The sequence below is a fragment of the Oncorhynchus tshawytscha genome, linkage group LG13 (assembly GCF_018296145.1).
Source record: "Oncorhynchus tshawytscha isolate Ot180627B linkage group LG13, Otsh_v2.0, whole genome shotgun sequence".
NCBI lineage: Eukaryota > Metazoa > Chordata > Actinopteri > Salmoniformes > Salmonidae > Oncorhynchus > Oncorhynchus tshawytscha.
The window spans coordinates 74279792-74299450 of record NC_056441.1 but is presented as its reverse complement, the minus strand read 5'-3'; the positions used below and the strand labels follow the sequence as shown (position 1 = coordinate 74299450).

General features: G+C 43.2%; 1 protein-coding gene across 4 annotated transcripts in view; it reads left to right on the top strand.

The window, feature by feature from the left end:
- The window catches only part of LOC112265679 (SPRY domain-containing SOCS box protein 4), a 51290-nt gene that overhangs the window by 16599 nt on the left and 15032 nt on the right, over positions 1 to 19659 (top strand). The window contains exons 1-2 of one of the 4 annotated variants that reach the window (XM_042296341.1): positions 16950 to 17194; positions 18632 to 18646. The exons of 1 other annotated variant lie outside the window; for it this stretch is intronic. The gene's annotated coding sequence lies outside the window, so the exon portion shown is untranslated. Of the gene's footprint in view, positions 1 to 14264; positions 14319 to 16949; positions 17195 to 18631; positions 18647 to 19659 lie in introns of those variants that run through there. 2 more of the 4 variants (XM_042296342.1, XM_042296340.1) reach the window with 2 other exon arrangements.

The window sequence follows — 19659 nt, the reverse complement described above, 5'->3', positions numbered from 1 at the left end:
ACCAAATGCTTATTTTCCACCATAATTTGCAAATAAATTTTTAAAAAATCCTACAATGTGATTTTCTGGATTTTTTTCTCACATTTTGTCTGTCATAGTTGAAGTGTACCTATGCTGAAAATTACAGGCATCATCTTTTTAAGTGTGAGAACTTGCACAATTGGTGGCTGACTAAATACTTTTTCCCCCACTGTACATGTAGGTAGAGTTATTAAAGTGACTGCAAAGATGATAACAACAGAGTAGCAGCAGTGTAAAAGGGGCAATGCAAATAATCTGGGTGGCCATTTGATTAGATGTTCAGCGGATGGTCAGGCTCACCGTAGTCTTGTAGGTCAAGAGGTTGCTGTGTCATGTCACTAAATCATGCCCCAGGAAGTCTTCCCTCCAGTATGCCAATGAGACCTTGCCCCTCACCCCAGCTGCCACTTCTCCCACTCCTTTTTAATCATCTGTTGTTTTATGGTCTGTTCTATATGGCATGCAAAGCGTTGTACCCGTTGCCTGGGTCAGACACAGGACAGTGTCTCGAGGCTCCTATTCACAGACGGACAGAGAATTCTCACCCTGGCCGACCTGCCTCACAAAAATCACAAGATCAAACAATGAGGCTACTCCGATCAGAATTGGATCAGTGTTCTCCGGATCCAATGTGTTGCACACTGTCCTGCCAGTCTCTGCAGAGCGCATCAGAGTATAATTATTGTAGGCCTATGTAGACGGGCACGACTGGTCTTTCAATCACACAGTCGTGAAATGTGTTTTTGAGGTCAAAGCGACCCTAGCCTTGTGTGCACAGTTGTAGGTCATTTTTGGTCAGCAATGAGAAAATCATGGTGTGCACCATGGGGGGAGATTTGCACAGCAAGTAAAATAATAACCAGCCAAACTACACTATGTTATGAATTTGCTATCTTGCTAGTTAATTATTTAGCTATGTCTTAATGGCATTGTCGTGTCCCATGTCCGAAAATAACTTTCCACCGACACTTGTGTAGAACTGAAAATGGCTGACACGCAGTTGATACTGGTGCACAGTTGATGAAACTAATGCTGCATATTCCCGGTTGTAAAACTGTCTCTCAGATGCTCAAAATTGGTTAGGATTCTCCTCTATTCCATCCTGGCCAAGTTAGAAAATATATTCTTAGAGTAGCCCAATTGACAAGAAACTCATGCTTTCAAGCTCGCCCATGAACACGGAATATTTTAACCTTACAAATAAATAAACATCTTACTTAGCTACCTTAGCCATTTGATACTTGGTTCATTTAATGAAGGAATTATTTGAAAAAGATAACAGTATTTGGTTGTTGTTGGAACCCCTTGCCAACAGCCAATGAAATTGCAGGGTGCCAAATACAAATCAACAGAAATCTCATAAATCAAATTTCTCAAACATACAAGTATTAGGCACCATTTTAAAGACACTGTTCTTGGATTAATGAGAATTGTCTGATTTCAAAAATGCTTTACAGCGAAAGCTCCACAAACGATTGTTAGGTCACCACCAAGTCACAGAAAAACTCAGCCATTTTTCCAGCCAAAGAGAAGAGTCACAAAGCAAAAATGGAGATAAAATGAATCACTAACCTTTGATGATCTTTATCAGATGACACTCATAGGACTTCATGTTACATGTATTGTGTGTTTTATTCAGTAAAGTTCATATTTATATAAAAAAAATCGAATTTTACATTGGCGTGTTACGTTCAGTAGTTCCGAAACATGCAGTGATTTTGCAGAGAGCCACATGAATTTACAGAAATACTCATTATACATTTTGATAAATACATGTGTTATACATGGAAATATAGATCAACTTCTCCTTAATGCAACCGCTGTGTCAGAAAAAAAAACTTTACGGAAAAAGCATCATCTGAGTACGGCGCTCAGAGCCCAAACCAGCCAAAATAAATATCCGCCATGTTGCGCAGTCAACATTAGTCAGAAATGGCATTATAAATATTCACTTACCTTTGATCTTCATCAGAATGCACTCCCAGGAATCCCAGTTCGACAGTAAATGTTTGATTTGTTCCTTAAAGTCCATCAGTTATGTCCAAATAGCTTCTTTTGTTTGGGCATTTGGTAAATAAATCCAAATGCGCGTTCAGGTCCAGCCGAACATCGTTCAAAAAGTTATATTACAGGTCGTAGAAACTTGTCAAACTAAGTATAGAATCAATCTTTAGGATGTTTTTATCATAAATGTTCCAAAAGCCAGGGAAAATGCAGAGTGCCAAATTCAAATAAATTACTATAAAAATCTAACTTTCATTAAATCACACATGCAAGATAGCAAATTAAAGCTACACTTGTTATGAATCCAGCCAACATGTCAGATTTCAAAAAGGCTTTTTGGCGAAAGCAAACAATGCTATTATCTGAGGATGACGCCTCCGTAAACAAAGAGAGAGAAGCATATTTCAACCCTGCAGGTGCGACACAAAACGCAGGAATAAAAATATAATTCATGACTTACCTTTGACGAGCTTCTTTTGTTGGCACTCCAATATGTCCCATAAACATCACAAATGGTCCTTTTGTTCGATTAATTCTGTCTATATATATCCAAAATGTCCATTTATTTGGTGTGTTTGATCCAGAAAAACACCGGTTCCAACTTGCGCAACGTGACTACAAAATATCTCAAAAGTTACCTGTAAACTTTGCCAAAACATTTCAAACTACTTTTGTAATACAACTTTAGGTATTTTTTTACGTAAATATTCGATAAAATTGAAGACTGGATGATCTGTGTTCAATACAGGAGGAAAACAAACTGTAGCTAGCTTTCTGGTCACATGCCTCTATCTAACAGTACACTTCAAGTGACCCTCGTTCAAGATGGCCGTACTTCTTCATTACACAAAGGAAAAACCTCAACCAATTTCTAAAGACTGACATCCAGTGGAAGCGATAGGAACTGCAGGAAGGTCCCTTAGAAATCTGGATTCCCAATGAAAACTCATTGAAAAAAGTGACTTCTGGGTTTCGCCTGCTAAATAAGTTCTGTTATACTCACAGACATGATTCAAACAGTTTTAGAAACTTCAGAGTGTTTTCTATCCAAATCTACTAATAATATGCATATATTAAATTCTGGGGATGAGTAGCAGGCAGTTGAATTTGGGCATGCATTTCATCCGGATGTGAAAATACTGCCCCCTGTCACCAAGAAGTTAAAGACTACCCCCACCATCATGCCTGCCTTGGGTTCGTTGATCCTCCTGTTAGGCTAAGCAGCAGTAGCCTCAGTCTAGGCCTTCCCAGCAGGTATGACTTGACTATGGTCCCTGCACAGCAAGTCTGGTCGACCGGAACACGACTGTGACTGAACACTGCTTCCCAAATCCCCCCCTGAGCACCGGAGGGCGCTGAACAATACACAAGTCCTTTGGTGTTCAGTCAGTCACCCGCCAATCAAGACTAGTAGTGCTGTGCTGGAGAAAGTTTTCTTTTGGACCTGACTGAGTCTTAAGAGTCAACACACAGGTGGACAAACTAGCTCTGGTTTCACCACTTCTCTCGCATTGTAAGCTGCTGTTAGTTTCTCAGTTCCAGCATGAATAACAGAATTGTCTTGTGTGTTCTTTAGGGCTGACCTCAATTAGTCGACTGGTGGATTGCGTTTTTTAAAAATTGAGCATTGTCAAATATGAAAAATGTTTAGCACGCGAGATGCATTCATGCCCTTCTGAGTGGACTAATCCATTGTGCAGGCCGCAGGTATGGCTCACCAGTAGTACATTCATCATTAATTCCCATAATATCTCATCTACAACGCTTGTTTGGTTACAGTAATTTGTTTGCATTGAATTGTATTATTGTTGCAGTCTTACCATTGTCATTGTAGGAGTGGACACGTTGTTTGCAGAACGCACAACCTAGGCTTCACTTGTGAGAGTTTTGGTTTATTTCAATCCATTTGTTTGGAGCGCTCCTGTCTATCTTGAGTAAGGACATGCACCTGATTATGCATATAGAAGTAGGACTAGTCCATCTGGCCTGCGTGCATATGTAGGCCTATAATATGACCATTTGGGGATGTGATACTAGTTCTGAGTGTCTTAACTGGCCATCACTGTGGAGCTTCTCAGTTATTTTTTTCTTCATCTCATACAGCAAGCTAACAAAGTCTGTTTTTGCATCCATTTGAGAAGGACAATAGTCCCTCAACAGCCATATGGATTACCGGAATGAAAGGGGGAAAAAATGGAATGCTCTTATCTGGTGGAAATGTCATAAAATTGGCCTACCTGATTTACTACTTATCCCTTGTGCAAAATTGATACAATGATTAAAGTTCCTTGCAGCCAGTGATTTATAGGAAATTTGTTTTCATCAGGATATTTTCTACCTATGGGCTGCAATGTATTTATGTTGTTTTTACTGCAATGTTTTTATTTATGTAGGCTATTTTTACATATTGGCAATAAAAGTTACAAATCTAAAAGTAGAATTTTGATTAACCACATTACATTGATTTTTACTTTATTATAAATTAAACTGTTCCATGAAAATGTACATATGAAAATCATAACTGGCATGCAGATCAGAAGAAATGGTAGGATAACTCGGCACTCCAAATAGGAAAGGTTGCCGACCTCTGGTGTAGCCTAACTTCGGGAGCATAATATCAGAATCTGCCAAGGCCAGCAGGAGGGTCAGGAACAGGTTTGCTTTATTCTGGTTAGGCTATATTGATCTCTGGCTCCATCTTTAGTAATCTGTCTTCAGTTTTAATTGCAATTCTTAAAGCATCAGACAACACAGGGCCAAGTGTTCCTCTAACACCAACTCTGGACGCCTGCTTTGTTCCTGGTTCCTGCCACGCTGCACAATCTAATGTATCTTTTTGATCTCAGCAGTTGGTCCTATCTGTGGAATATTTTTTTCTGTATAACTATCCCTATTGTTTTAGTTGAACTGACATGTATTTACATAGATATTTTAAAGTAACTATGCTTGCTCTGGCCTAGAGTTGTGCTACTTGCAGTGACGGACCATGTTTTATCCTTGGAGGTCGGTGTTTGCACATGTTTTTTGCCTGTTGATTCGTGTGCATTTGCCTGTTTTATCTGTGATATAAGCGTGTGTGTCATAGATGTATGTCAATCATGGCAGGGCCCTGTTATGAATAGAGCTCACATCCCTGTCAACATCACCCAGCTCTCCAGACTGGCTTGAGATTAGATGAGTGACAGCGGTCTGTCCATCCCTAACGGGGTCATCGCTCTTGGGAGGTTCATCTCTCCCTGGTGGGTTTTTGACAAGCACAGTGACGCAGGATGAGCCAGGGACAGGGGGCAGGATGGTATGATCCACACTAACAAGCTACTAATTGGTTGTTAATGTGATAGAGCGGGGTTTGAGTCACAAGGCTATTTTAGCCCACTGAGCTAAGGCCTAGAGATTTGAAAACGTAAGTCTATTGAAATCTACTTACACAAAAAGGATTAGGGTCTACCAGGCTTGGGATTTAACTTTAGACTGCATAGGTCTTAAGTCCATAATTTCTTCAATCAGTGATTGGCCTCCATTGGGTAGACTTGCCCATTCGGCTAAGCTTTGAACCCACGCATCATCACCAGTCTCCAAGGCCTTGTGGAGTCAGTTCCAAATAAGTTGAGAAATTCTTGACAAAAGGTAAAGGTATACTGCACTTGCATCCTTACTGTAGTTCTGTCTCTGAGGATATTTTTTTAAACCAAGCACACTGCTATCCCAGAGGTTCGGGGTTCAAATATCTGTGGTTTCTCATGTTAACAACAATCTCTTAATATTTCATGACTGATTACAGGAATAATTAAGTAATCGGCCTATTAACGTGCTGTCTGCCAAGGTGGACAAATAGTGGTTGGAGCAGAACCTCATAGGGATGATTTGCGTTCTTATTTTAGAGCCCCTGCTGCAGGCTCATGCTGTAATGGCTGGCGGGCTGGCTGGGTATTTTGGGAGCTAATTTATTGCATCTCTCTCAAGGGGGTGGTGGGGGGAAGGAGGGAGTGGGGTGTAAGATATGCACCCAGGGCTCCTTTCCGACTGGTGATTCATCTCCATGCTACATCGGCATGACATGCCGTTTTTTATTTCACAATTTAATTTGTGTGAAGGTGACGCTATTCAGCCGGCACTCGTATACAAGTAAAGTCTATGGGGGAGAAACTCACCCTGAGTGTTTTGTGGAGAGAGAGAAAAGAGCACCGGGTTGGAGGGAGATGAAGAGAGGTCTGTTTTATATCCCCAGTGGCTCATACTGATAAATGGCTGGCCCCAGTCTTCCCACTGACGCACAAATGTCACATCATAAAAAACAGTACGCACTCTTCCAGTGTCTCTCTCTCACCCCCTGCCTTGCAAAGCACTCAATTATACCATGGGGTTTTCCTCCACCACCACCTCGTCCTATCAAGCGGCTAAATTGTGTTCCTAAGTGCATTTGAGCTAAATTGAAGCGGCCTCAATCACAGAGCTGCTATGATTTATTTTCTTTAATTCGAGACGCGATAAAACTGCAAGGTGAGGTCTGTCATTACCTTACCATTACATGCTGTTGGTGAGGTCTGTCATTACCTTACCATTACATGCTGTTGGTTAGGGATGTGGCGAGTGGTGTTTTGGATAACTAATTGTCATGCAAAATGGCCACGATTGTCATAATTGTCATTTTGGTTTAATTGTTTTTATTTGTATTGTACTGCATTATAATGCTACGACATACGTAATGGTTTAGCTATGACATATCTAATGGTTTAGCTACGACATACAGTTGAAGATGAAGTTTACATACACCTTACATACATTTAAACTCAGTTTTTCACAATTCCTGACATTTAATCCTAGTAAAAATTCCCTGCCTTAGGTCAATTAGGATCACCACTTTATTTTAAGAATGTGAAATGTTAGAATAATAGTAGAGAAGGATTTATTTCAGCTTTTATTTCTTTCATCAAATTCCTAGTGGGTCAGAAGTTTACATACACTCAATTAGTATTTGGTAGCATTGCCTTTTTAAATTGTCAAACGTTTCGGGTAGCCTTCCACAAGCTTTCCACAATGAGTTGGGTGAATGTTGGCCCATTCCTCCTGACACAGCCGGTGTAACTGAGTCAGGTTTGTAGGCCTCCTTACTCACACACACTTTTTCAGTTCTGCCCACAAATTTTCTATAGGACGGATGTCAAGGCTTTGTGAAGGCCACTCCAATACCTTGACTTTGTTGTCCTTAAGCCATTTTGCCACAAGTTTGGAAGTATGCTCGGGGTCATTGTCCATTTGGAAGACCCATTTGCGACCAAGCTTTAACTTCCTGACTGATGTGGATATATTGAAGAAACATCTGACAATTTTCCTGCCTCATGATGCCATCTATTTTTTTGAAGTGTACCAGTCCCTCCTGCAGCAAAGCACCCCCACAACATGATTCTGCCACCCCCGTGCTTCACGGTTGGGATGGTGTTCTTTGGTTTGCAAGCCTCCCCCTTTTTCCTCCAAACATAACGATGGTCATTATGGCCAAACAGTTCTATTTTTGTTTCATCAGACCAGAGGACATCTCTCCAAAAGGTACGGTCTTTGTCCCCATGAGCAGTTGCAAACCGTAGTCTGGCTTTTTTTAATGGCGGTTTTGGAGCAGTGACGTCTTCCTTGCTGAGCGGCCTTTCAAGTTATGTCTATCGGATACGTTTTACTGTGGATATAGATACCTTTGTACATGTTTCCTCCAGAATCTTTACAAGGTCCTTTGCTGCTGTTCTGGGATTGATTTGAACTTTTCGCACCAAAGTACGTTGATCTCTAGAAGACGATGCGTCTCCTTCCTGAGCGGTATGACGGCTGTGTGGTCCCATGGTGTTTAGTCTTGTGTACTATTGTTTGCACAGATGAACAAGGTACCTTCAGGCATTTGGTTCATCCTTGGGAGCAATTTCCAGACTTGTGGAGGTCTACAATCTTTTTATTACTGGCCCAACACTAACCCCGTGTGCTCGTAAAATGATTACCAACCTTATACACTTCATGTAAAAATAAGAAACTGCTATTGGGTAAACTATAGCTACTTGAAAATACATTTCAAAATAAAATGTATGAAGAGTGTTATGATATTTCTTTTAGTTCACGGTTTTGCCCATAATTGCGGGCAAAGGCAGCCCCTTTGTGGAATCAAAAAAAGCAGCTTCCTATAGTTCTCTCTGTTTTGCCCAGTTGGCACATGTGAGCTTGAAAAAGCAAAGCATCATTGGCTTGTTGTAGTGCAAACCTGCTGTTCTTTAGTGTACCAGTCACTCGGGGACTTACCTAAAGATAATGACTTCCTTGTTTTAGTGTAGAGAGAAACCAGTACCCAAACTAACAAGGAGGAATCTGACCTTTTTTCCACTTTGTGTTTCACTATGACCTTAGTGTCATTCTCCTTTCGATGCCCATTCAACTCTCATACCGGTCTGTCCACACAAAACAAGTGTTTTGAATGCTGGAGTCAGGGTAACCTCGGTGTGTGTGTGTGTGTGGTGCCGGGGGTGAAGAATGGAACTACAAAGACCCATTCTGAAGAAGATTCAGTTAGTGAATGAGGGAAAAGTGGAGGGAACAGGTGGTGAATTGTGAAGAAAGAGCAATAAGAGACATCAGTCTCAACTCTAGCCGTTCCAACCTGCTGCCTATCTATCACATCACTATGTGTGTGTTCGTGTATTTTTGCCTGTGGGCCTGATGAGCTGGGAGAGATGATGACTCTAATCAGTAGATTATTCATGATGATGCTGGACTGGAGGCCTGAGGGAAGGGCACTGTAATCTGCCCAGCACTTCCACTTTGCCGTTTTCCCATATGATGTAAAGTGCCCTCTATAGGTTAAAATCCCTTATCATATGCACTATAGTCTGCCCTGCTATGGAAACATTTGCATGTATTGATCTTGGATGAAGATTAAGATTCCTAAAAGGTTGTTGCTTTTTTTTCTTTCTTAAATCTATTTTCTGCTCATTGATGTTGAGCATCCATTGGATTATTCTCCACAGGAAACTGAGAACAACACTATCTCTTGGAGCACACTGGCACTCCTGGAACTCTTTTCAAGATACAGTGGGCCAAAGTATTTAGTCAGTCACCAATTGTGCAAGTTCTCCCACTTAAAAAAGATGAGAGGCCTGTCATTTTCATCATAGGTACACTTCAACTATACCAGACAAAATGAGGGAAAAAAATCCAGAAAATCACATTGTAGGATTTTTTTATGAATTTATTTGCAAATTATGGTGGAAAATAAGTATTTGGTCAATAACAAAAGTTGATCTCAATACTTTGTTATATACCCTTTGTTGGCAATGACAGAGGTCAAATGTTTTCTGTAAGTCTTCACAAGGTTTTCACACACTGTTGCTGGTATTTTGGCCCATTCCTCCATGCAGATCTCTAGAGCAGTGATATTTTGGGGCTGTTGCTGGCCAACACAGACTTTCAACTTCCTCCAAAGATTTTCTATGGGGTCGAGATCTGGAGACTGGCTAGGCTACTCCAGGACCTTGAAATGCTTCTTACAAAGCCACTCCTTCGTTGCCCGGGCGGTGTGTTTGGGATCATTGTCATGCTGAAAGACCCAGCCACGTTTCATCTTCAATGCCCTTGCTGATGGAAGGAGGTTTTCACTCAAAATCTCACAATACATGGCCCCATTCATTCTTTCCTTTACACAGATCAGTCGTCCTGGTCCCTTTGAAGAAAAACAGCCCCAAAGCATGATGTTTCCACCCCCATGCTTCACAGTAGGTATGGTGTTCTTTGGATGCAACTCAGCATTCTTTGTCCTCCAAACACAACGAGTTGAGTTTTTACCAAAAAGTTATATTTTGGTTTCATCTGACCATATGACATTCTCCCAATTTTCTTCTGGATCATCCAAATGCTCTCTAGCAAACTTCAGACGGGCCTGGACATGTACTGGCTTAAGCAGGGGGACATGTCTGGCACTGTAGGATTTGAGTCCCTGGCGGCGTAGTGTGTTACTGATGGTAGGCTTTGTTACTTTGGTCCCAGCTCTCTGCAGGTCATTCACTAGGTCCCCCGGTGTGGTTCTGGGATTTTTGCTCATCGTTCATTTTGACCCCACGGGGTGAGATCTTGCGTGGAGCCCCAGATCGAGGGAGATTGGTCTTGTATGTCTTCCATTTCCTAATAATTGCTCCCACAGTTGATTTCTTCAAACCAAGCTGCTTACCTATTGCAGATTCAGTCTTCCCAGCCTGGTGCAGGTCTACAATTTTGTTTCTGGTGTCCTTTGACAGCTCTTTGGTCTTGGCCATAGTGGAGTTTGGAGTGTGACTGTTTGAGGTTGTGGACAGGTGTCTTTTATACTGATAACAAGTTCAAACAGGTGCCATTAATACAGGTAACGAGTGAAGGACAGAGGAGCCTCTTAAAGAAGAAGTTACAGGTCTGTGAGACCCAGAAGTCTTGCTTGTTTGTAGGTGACCACATACTTATTTTCCATCATAATTTGCAAATAAATTCATTAAAAATCCTACAATGTGATTTTCTGGATTTTTTTTTTCTCATTTTGTCTGTCATAGTTGAAGTGTACCTATGATGAAAATTGCAGGCCTCATCTTTTTAAGTGAGAGAACTTGCACAATTGGTGGCTGACTAAATACTTTTTTGCTCCACTGTACCTTTTTGTGTAGTGAAAAGGATGCTGCTGCTATTCAGCTGTGCTGTCTGACTGTATAAGCAGAGGCTTGTTAACAATCTTCCTTTTACAGTTTATGGAACTGCAGCTTTTCAGCAGCAGCCAATAGACATCACACCCTGCCCCTTCTCCCACTGCTTTCACTGAAGTTTTTATTTTGCGCCTTAGCTACCAAACGGTCTTCTCTCCAATCCTCATTTAGCTTAAGTGCTGCTGAGCCCCGGCCTAGCAAGATAGACAGGGAGATTGTGAGGGAGAGGTGAAGGTAGCTGTAATGAGAAAGGCGTGATGTATTAATCAGGCCTGACGTCTCTCATCCCCTCTAATCTCATCAAGTGGTAGAGGGCTCCCAGTTCTGCCCAGCAACATATGTGGACTCAAAATGGAGAGTTTATCCACCTGTTAACCAGGTTTCCACCTCGTGAAACCGGAGGCTGCAGCACTTTACACAGCAGATGGATGTGGTCTTGGCTGGGTAGTCTCGTCTCCAGTGGTTCACCAGGTGGTTGAGGTTTGAAGTTACTGCTGGTTTGGTGTTATTTTGGAGTTAAGTGTGTGTTTTGGGTCTAGTTTGGTGGAAGCAACAGGGGCACCGTGAGAATAGGTTTGTTTTCTGGATAGTGTGTGTGTGTGTAGGCTGGGAATTATTCCGTGCACGAGAGACCTTGTAGTCACATTGTGATTAGAGGCTGTTTTCCTTCGGCTGAGAAATGTACTACAGTGACGCAGCCCACGGAGTCGTTTCATCAATTCCACCCCGGCCTAATGGCCAATTTAGCCATCAAACGACAGGCGGTGCAGCACTACACGCCTGGTTAATGTTTGAAGAGGAGGCGCCTGAACATTTGATGAACATTAAGATTGCAATGCCCCATATGGTTTCTCTCTCTATATACCTCCCTCCTCCTTCGCTGTCCTTTCTCTCTGACTTACCTTCCCTCTGGTTGATTGGTATTGAGCTATTCCCATTTGGTACAGAATGTCTCCCTGTGTAACGTCACCTGCTTGCCTCGTGTCTGCTGTAGGCAGGTCCACATTGGTTATGTAATGATTAGAGCCTTCAGTCCTGTGATCTTGGCTAAGGTTTGAGGGAATGTCCCGTGCTGAAGCCTATTAAAGTAGCTGTACTGCACATCCAGGTTACTAAAGTTCCTTGCCCTCAACTTTACTAGGTCACTGTTTGACTCTGAATTCCCCTACACTAAACTTTAGTACACTTACATTTGAGTGTCCTTTCACCTCCCAAGGCGCCTGCCTTATTCCACGTCACTGTCTAGGCCGGTGTCCTGTCTTATTCTACTGGTTGTCTCATGGGGCTCACGAGTGGCGCAGCATCTCAGTGTAGAGTCGTCACTACAATCCCTGGTTCGAATCCAGGCTCTATCACATCTGGCCGTAATTGGAAGTCCCATAAGGCGGCGCACAATTGGATCAGCGTCGTCTGATTTTGGCCAGGGTAGGCCATCATTGTAAATAAGAATTTGTTCTCAAGTGACTTGCCTAGTTATATAAATGTTAAATAAAGTTAAAAAATCTGATCCTCTCTTCCAATCCACTTTAAAGAGAGAGGTGAGAAAACACGGACAAAAGAAGCAAGGATTCGACCGCTAGTGATGTTTCCAGACACGGTCTAATATGTACTGTCCTGATTCTACTTGCTGTCTCGCTGGCCCCCTTCTGTTTCTCCTCAGGAAGTAGGCAGGCCACAGTAAGGTGATTGACCTGTGACCTTTGGACTTGGTGATTTGGTTGTTTGCTGCGGACTACAGATCTCAGATGAATTAACAGGTGAACTCACATACAACCAGCAGAATACTAGTCTACTAATAATTTGTTCCTTACAGTTGATGGACCCAATTCAACTCCTTCATTGGACATTGACTGCATTCCAGAACCATTCAAAGTGTAAAACGGGCACAAAACAAGAGTGGACTTTGATTATGCATGCTGTAAAAACACTACACCTTCCAACAAAAGCAGCAGAGATGAGGTGCTGTCGTTTTATTCAGAGATACTAATAGAAGATCCTGTACATGTCATGATGCCAAATGGTGCTGAGTGCTTTTGATTGTTCATTCCTATTGATGGATTCATCCATGTGTTATTTAATAGATTGTTCCCATTTCTATGACCCAGGGGCCAGGGTGAGGAACCTGATCAGAACTGTTTGGGCTTACTTAACTGCTGGCCCACGTAACCAGAGCCTTCAGCCTGGGTACTTATTAATATTTGAACAGGGTCCAGCCCAATCAGCTGAAATGCTCTGTAAACATGGAGAGACCGATTTGGGTTTTAACCTACTAGTACCACAGTGACAATACAGTGAGCGCTAGGCTAAGTCGCTATCCGTCATCACCCCATTATGAATTACATTCTAGAGCATTATTTATCAATGTACCCCAAGCCCTTTATAAAGTGTATAGGAGGTTCTGGCTTCATACACTAGTTCGACCCACGTGGAGCATCAACATGCCACAGTCGGTTCCCAAGCGCTACCCAAACCTGTTTTTCTGGGCTTTTTTGTTGTTGCCTGTATGGTGATGTGATGACAAGTATCATTGTCTGTAATTTATCCATTGATTTGCCTAACTGTTGGCTGATAGGAGGGATTTTATGAGAGGAGTTGTGAGAGTCATCAACAAATATTTTATTTGTCACATGCGCCGAATACAACCGGTACCGTGAAATGCTTACTTACAAGCTCTTAACCAACAATGCAGTTCTAGAAATGGAGTTAAGAAAATATTTACTAAATAAACACAATTTTAAAAGTAAAATAACAATAACGATGCCATATAAAGTACCAGTAAAAAGTTGACACACCCACTCATTCCAGGGTTTTCTTTGTTTTTACTATTATATACGTTGTAGAGTAGTAGTGAAGGCATCAAAACTATGAAATAACACACTTTTCATGTAGTAACCAAAAAAGTGTTGAAGAATCTCAAATATATTTGGATTTGTTTAAAGTAGCCACCCTTTGCCTCGATGACCCCGAGTTACCTCTGCTGCAGAGGACAAGTTCATTAGAGTTACCATCCCCAGAAATTGCAGCCCAATTAAATGCTTCACATAGTTGAAGTAACAGACACACCTCAACATCAACTGTATAGAGGAGAATGCGTGAATCAGGCCTTCATGGTCGAAAGGCTGCAAAGAAACTACTACTAAAGGACACCAATAAGAGGAGACTGGCTTGGGCCAAGAAACTCGAGCAATGAACAGTAGACCGGTGGAAGTCTGTCCTTTGGTCTGCTATTTTTGGTTCCATCCACGGTGTCTTTGAGACGCAAAGTAGGTGAACAGATGATCTTCACATGTGGTTCTCACCGTGTAGCATGGAGGAGGATGTGTGGGGGTGCTTTGCTGGTGACACTGTCTGTGATTTATTTAATCGGCATGGCTGCCACAGCATTCTGCAGCGATAGGCCAGTCCAAATAGGTGAAAACCAGATGGTATCATTTGTTTTTCAACAGGACAATGATCTAACACACCTTCAGGCTGTGTAAGGGTTATTTCACCAAGAAGAAGAGTGATGGAGTGCTACATCAGATGACCTGGCCTCCACAATCACCCGACCTCAACCCAATTGAGATGGTTTGGGAGGAGTTGGACTGCAAAGTGAAGGTAAAGTAAGCAACAAGTGCTCAGCATATGTGGGAACTCATTCAAGAGCATTCCAGGTGAAGCTGGCTGAGAGAATGCCAAGAGTGTGCACAGCTGTCAAGGCAAAGGGTGGCTACTTTGAAGAATCTAAAATCCAAAATGTATTTTGATTTGTTTAACAATTTGTTTGGTTACAACATGATTCCATATGTTTCATAGATTGAATGTCTTCACAATTATTCTACAATGTAGAAAATAGTCCAAATAAATAAAAACCCTTGAATGAGTAGGTGTGTCTGAACTTTTGACTAGTACTATATGTCCTGCCCTGCTCACCTTGACTAACCTTCATGAATAGCTCCTGTCAGAATGTGTCTTGTGTTTGGTTGTGAGTGTGTGTACTCAACCCAGTGGATTATGCCTCCAGAATACACCTTGTGCTTACAGTAAAACGACTCCTGCCAAGTCTGACTGGACTTTGAACGAGCGGCTTTGTCTGTATTGGGGCCAGATCTCAACTTCATTATCTGGATCCAACTAGTGGCAATGCACGTACTGGCCCCCAGAGCAGTGCTAAGGTATGATGCCAGCTTTTCTGTTATCCAGCTCTATACTGGCCATTCTGCTCTTGGCTGGGTGCATATCTGGAGGACCTGGATTACTGAAGCAGTGGGTTACGGGGTGATATTGTGCTCTTCAGTCTCCTTTGTGTATGAGACGGGAATTGATTTGGACAAATGGCTGCTCATTTACCAACCCTGGCTGGCCAACCCCCTTTGATCTTTGTTGTAAAGTGAATCATCTTCACTGTCTGTCGGTCTGTTTTTAAGAGGAGATAAAAGTAGCACTACTCTTTCGAGTTGGCTGTTTGTGATGCAGTGTTGTGAAGGAGATACTCTTTTATAGCTAGCATCCTGCAAGTTTTTTATGTAGTATGTGCACGCATACAGTCTGATCTGTAATCTATTTCTACCATTCCTCTTCCTCTGTTGCTCTTTGACTGCTTTCTCTTTCATCTCCCAACCTTTTCCCCCTCCCCCCACTCTGCCTTCCTTGTCTTTAGCCATCCCTTTTTCCTCTCCTTACACTCTGATCTCTCGCATGATTGCCTTTTCTACTCGCTTCCTGGTGATGGAGTGAATGGAACCTCCAGTGGTAAAACTTATCTCTTTTGTTTCACTCCACCTCCAAATTTCTCTCCCTCTTTGTCTTAATTTCAGTGAATCATGCTGCCTTCTCTGTAAGGGACTGTGCTTTTGACAGTTGTGAAGGTTGTAGCTAGCTAGTTGACTGACGTGTGTGGTGAGGGTTGAAATTGACCGGAATGTAAAAGCAGTGGCAGTGGCGTTGAAAGGGTTTCCAGCCTGTGTTCGGTGCTGTGTTCGGTGCTGTGTTCGGTGCTGTGTTCGGTGCTGTGCTCGGTGCTGTGCTCGGTGCTGTGTTCGGTGCTGTGTTCGCTGTGCTCGGTGCTGTGCTCGGTGCTGTGCTCTGCTGTGCTCGGTGCTGTGCTCGGTGCTGTGCTCGGTGCTGTGCTCGGTGCTGTGCTCGGTGCTGTGCTCGGTGCTGTGCTCGGTGCTGTGCTCGGTGCTGTGCTCGGTGCTGTGCTCGGTGCTGTGCTCGGTGCTGTCCTGCTCTGCTCAGACGAGGGGAGGTCTTCTGTGTAACACTGAGGTCATACACACACACAGAGCTGCTGTCACTCAACAGGAGCCTACGTCAAAACAAAGCAGAAACAACAGGTTATAGTGTCCTAATGTGCGCTCTCTTACGCAAACCCTTTTTTATACAGAATGCATTCCAATGTATTAGCAGGTGGTCGTAGAATCTCTCTCTGTGTGTGTGTGGTATAGAGACTTGACTGGACTCTACAGCTTGTGATTTAAGCCACTCCAGATTGAGGAAAGGGCATGGTGAGAGGAATGCCGCTCTGAAGTGTGGGTAGGAGCAGATATGGTGGGAAGGCTTTCTTGTTTCTCAGGGGAGAAACATGAGAGGGAAAGGGGGATGGATAGGCACTGAGAAGGCTAGAGAAGAGGCAGGCATGGTTGCAAAGCTGAACAGTGAGAAGGTTAGGTGGGAGAGGGCTGACATGTTGTTGATATGAACAAGTATGTCATGTTCTCTCCATACCTGTAAGGTTATGTGTCTGTGAGAGGAGGAGTAACATGATACAGCTCTCCCACCATCATTGAGCCCTCCCTCTTTCTCCCTTAGTTTCCCTCTATTCATTCTCTCCTACTGAAGGAACACTACAGAGCATTCTCTCTTTCCCTCACTCCTAATGAGGCTGCCTCCGCAGCAACCAGCAAAGTACAGTCCAGCCAAGGTTGCTTTCCGCTCTGAGTTCTGAAAGGTTTGGTCAGTGGCATGTCCACAGAACCTTTACCCAAAAACAACTGCTCTGATTCTCTACTCTCTATTCACTTCTCATTTTTCATCGTCCTCAGGACTGGCCTATTGCATCAGTCACTTAGTCAGTGAGGGACTGTTTACCAGTCTCTTTGTTCTCTTTCCTGCTCTTTTGCTTTGTTCCATCGCTCCAATTGAAGCACAGAGCGAAAGAGAGACTGGGGTGTTTTCTAATAGTTGGGAGAGACTTTCTGTGGCCTTATGCTTAGCCACCTCCCTCGCTCATTCCCCCCCTTTCTCCTTGCAGTGGCTGTTTTCCTGTCGTAGCTGGGAACTGAGTGAGGCAAGACTGTTTTCCTGTTGTGGCGTCACTTACTGACATTTCTATTCTATTTCTCGCTTTCTGTATTTCTCTCTCGATCCACTATTCTGGCCACAGTTGGACAAGGCTTTTAGGATTTCCTCTCTCCTCTAGTGTTTGCGTACACATTGCCTTGAGTCGTGAGAAATCTAATTGCTGACACCAGCTTGACCTTGGATATCGCATGGTAAGAAGTTCCTCTCATTCCGTTTCTTTCTCCATGTTGGCGCTTGTTCTCCCTCGCTCGCTCTCCTTGTCTTTCTCTGTCTCGCTTTGTCTCTAGCTCTCTGTGTGTGGCACAGTTGTGTTCAAGCAAGGTTGTGCTAGCATGTTATAGGGACTCAGTATGGGAAATATAAAATGAAGGGAGCTGTGTGGTACTCTAGCATTCCACAGCTGTTTGGCACACAGAGAGCAAGAGAAGCCATTTCCTGTAGGTTTGGGGTTACACAAGTCTAGAGTCACTGTCTTTTCTGTCCTGTGAGATGACGTGCGCTGCTTTTTTAACAGTAAGCAGTAAAGCACACTCATTATCAGGATGTTATGCTCTGTCTTGAAGTATTGGATTTCACCGTGGCTCTCTCACTGTAACAGTATCTTATGGTTTGTTGTCATACTTGCACTATGGTAGTGGAGTATTATTCAGTCTCACAGTAAATCCCTCGGTGTGGTATTTCTAAGTTCCTGTTAGAGCAAGTAATATTTGTGTTAGGTTGAGTGTGTATGACTAGTGATGTGCTCACCCTATCACTAACGCAGTTCGTTCACACCTCGGTGTGTGTCCGCTCGTCCTGGCTCAGATGGACTGGATCACTAAAATAGCTCAAACTCTGCCCACCTTTTGTGTGACATTGGCGTTATCCTCAGAATCTCACATTAATAAGTGTAACCCCTCATCTTCCAATACGCCCACATATCACAGGTGTTTTCCCCTCTGCTCAATAGTCATTTCTTGAGAGGTTTTTCTCCAGTGGAGTTGTATTGATCCCCGGCCAGCCAATGGCCCACGACACAACAACACAATACAATGGGAAACCATTTACTCTTGAGTTAGGACTGTGTGACGGTTATCTGCTGCTCCACAAAGCACATGAGATGGAGGGGAGGAACAGGGGAGGGAGGCACAACAATCTTGGCGCCAAGGGATAGCACGTGGCTGAGAGAAAGGCGTGCTAAGGGGACAGATATGATAGGATGTATGGGAACAAAGGTTTGCTAGCAAAGACATGCACGGTTTTAAAATCCACTTAGAATCAGATAATCTGCTATTTATTAGCTCTATAACTCAGATGGTGTGCATGTGGAAAACTGCATGTCTGCATGTATCGGTTCAAAGCTGCTGTCACCCGTTTGATCTTGTCTGCTATAATGCGCCTGCAAGGCAAGTATGAGTCTCTATGTGGCCTTGTATTGTCCTGCCAGTCTCTGTATTTGCTATGCTAACAACGACACTGCCAACGCCAGCCAGCTCTTCTCACCTATACTAACAGAGGAGAGGTGTACCAGAATAACTAGTGATGTTCATATTCCTCTGATTTCTCTACTTTGCTCATCATCCCTGCCTCCTGTACCCATCTCTTCCCCCTTCCTGTAATCTCCCTCCTCTCGCTGTTCATCACTCCAGATTTCCTCCATTAAGGTATGGACACTTCAAATTAAATCAAATGTTATTAGTCACTTGCGACAAATACAACAGGTGCAGACTTTACAGTGAAATGCTTACTTACGAGCCCCTAACCAACAATGCAGTTTTTAAAAAAAGTTTGAAATAAAAGTAAAGAGTAATTAAAGAGCAGCAGTAAAATAACAATAGAGAGACTAGACGGGGGGGTACCGGTACAGAGTCAATGTGCGGGGGCACCTGTTGAGGTAATATGTACATGTAAGTAGAGTTATTAAAGTGACTATGCATAGATGATACGAGTAGCAGCTGTGTTAAAGGAGGGGGGGGTACAATGCAAATAGTCTGGGTAGCCATTTGATTAGATGTTCAGGAGTCTTATGGCTTGGGGGTGGAAGCTGTTTAGAAGCTTCTTGGACCTAGACTTGGCGCTCCGGTACCGGTTGCCATACGGTAACAGTCTATGACTAGGGTGGCTGGAGTCTTTGACAATTTTTAGATCCTTCCTCTGACACTGCCTGGTATAGAGATCTTGGATGGCAGGAAGCTTGGCCCTGGTGATGTACTGGGCCATACGCACTACCCTCTGTAGTGCCTTGCGGTCGGAGGCCGAGCAGTTGCCATACCAGGCATTGATGCATCCAGTCAGGATGCTCTCGATGGTGCAGCTGTAGAACCTTTTTGAGGATCTGAGGACCTATGCCAAATCCTTTCAGTCTCCTGAGGGGGAATAGGTTTTGTTGCACTCACTTCACAACTGTCTTGGTGTGCCTGGACCATGTTAGTTAGTTTGTTGGTGATTGTGGACACCAAGGAACTAGAAGCTCTCAACCAGCTCCATTACAGCCACGTTGATGAGAATGGTGGCGTGCTTGGTCCTCTTTTTCCTGTAGTCCACAATCATCTCCTTTGTCTTGATCATGTTGAGGGAGAGGTTGTTATCCTGGCACCATGCAGCCAGGTCTCAGCCTATAGGGAGGAGGTCAGTGTCGTCGTTGTCGGTGAGTGAACGGGGAGTACAGGAGGGGACT